Here is a 1,829-nt window from a genome sequence, read left to right as displayed (position 1 = left end):
TGCCCCAGGGCCTGAATTCCTCCCTCACACCTTTCCCCTTTGACTAAATGTTGCCTTCTGGCAATGCTCAGGAAACAGAACCAACTCCCAATCAGACAGGCAGTGGTCACTCAGTACTTTACTCTGCAGCAACTGAGCCATGGCATTCCAACTTATTGATTGCTAATAAAAATCATCATTCTCAAAAAAAAAATACTTCATTCATTTACATATATTATTGCATTAACTCCTCCTCCTCTCACCATACCCATGAGCAGAAGCAGAGAGATATATACTCCACTTTACAGATTAAGAACTGGACATTTACAACAAATGAGGCGCTTCTTCCAAATTGACACTGTGAGCCAACAGAGAGTGGAAAACAGCTCTGATTTCAGCTTCACTTTCTCTCACAAAGACAGAGGGTGTCAGTGGGATACAGCGCGCTTGGGGAGGTGGCAGCTGCTCCATCGTTGTGCATGGTGGGTTGGGAGAAAGTAAACATCCCCAGAAGGCGGGCTCTAATTACTGATGCCATTGGACTCCTTGGCAGAGCTGTATACAAAGAATTTCAGCAGAATAACTAGCATGCTGTTGGTTGTAGTTTTAGAAGAGCAAGACCAAAATTTGAACAGGTTAATAATCTGTTGGATTCTAATGCAGTTCATCACATCATTCATGAATTTCAGCCTCATGTCATAGTACATTGTGCAGCAGAGAAGACCAGATATTGTAGAGAATCAGCCAGATGCTGCTTCTCAATTTAATGTGGATGCTTCTGGGAATTTAGCTAAGGAAGCAGCTGCAATTGGAGCATTTCTCATTTATATTAGCTCAGATTATCTATTTGATGGAAGGGATCCACCTTACAGTGAGGAAGACATACCAAGTCCCCTAAATTTGTAAGGTAAAACAAAATTAGAAGGAGAAAAGGCAGTCCTGGAGAATAACTTGGGAGCTGCTGTTTTGAGAATTCCTGTTCTGTATGGAGAAGTTGAAAAGCTTGAAGAAAGTGCTGTGACGGTCATGTATGACAAAGTGCAGTTCAGCAACAAGTCAGCAAACATGGACCATTGGCAGCAGAGGTTTCCCACACATGTCAAAGATGTGGCTACAGTGTGTTGGCAGCTGGCAGAGAAGAGAATGCTGTACCCATCAATTAAGGGAACCTTTCATTGGTCTAGTAATGAACAGATGACCAAGTATAAAATGGCATGTGCATTGAAGATGCCTTCAACCTCCCCAGCAGTCACTTAAGACCTATCACTGACAGCCCAGTCATAGGAGCACAACGTCCACATAATGCTCAGCTTGACTGCTCCAAATTGGAGACCTTGGGCATTGGCCAGCGAATACCATTTCGAATTGGAATCAAGGAATCACTCTGGCCTTTCCTCATTGACAAGAGATGGAGACAGTCTTTCACTAGTTTATGTTTGTTTGTTTGTTAATGAAAAGTATATAGTATGTTGCACTTTTTAAAGAAAAAAGGAAATAGTTTTGTATGGGTACTCTTTAATTGTGACTCAAATCTTACAGGTAAATGATGCTCTTACACTAGTAAAATTGTCTAAAGAAACTATAGGGCAATGGTGCTTTATTTAGTGATGATTTTTGTTTATCATATTTGTTCTGGCTTAATTTGTAGTTTGAAATACAATTATGATTCTTAAATATTTAGAGCCAGGATGAATCAGATCTGCTGCTTATTTTGTATGAAATGCATTGTTCATTTCTACAAGTTCTGTATTTTCAGGTTTGTTTTTTTTTTAAGCTGTTGACTTGTATGTTGATTGTATTAAAGTGTGAAGTCATGCAAAAATCATTGGTGTTCATTATGTGCTTTGCTT

General features: G+C 39.8%; 1 pseudogene; it reads left to right on the top strand.

Moving 5' to 3' along the window:
• The first annotated feature begins 458 nt into the window (after positions 1 to 458).
• On the top strand, positions 459 to 1,430 carry LOC124082500 (methionine adenosyltransferase 2 subunit beta-like; annotated as a pseudogene).
• Positions 1,431 to 1,829: the final 399 nt, after the last annotated feature.

This window comes from Marmota monax, unplaced genomic scaffold, assembly GCF_021218885.2.
Source record: "Marmota monax isolate L192 unplaced genomic scaffold, Marmota_monax_Labrador192_F-V1.1 WCK01_AAM20220418_F8-fsc00145, whole genome shotgun sequence".
Lineage (NCBI taxonomy): Eukaryota > Metazoa > Chordata > Mammalia > Rodentia > Sciuridae > Marmota > Marmota monax.
The sequence above is the reverse complement of the archived record's forward strand: the minus strand, read 5'-3'. Positions and strand labels throughout refer to the sequence as shown.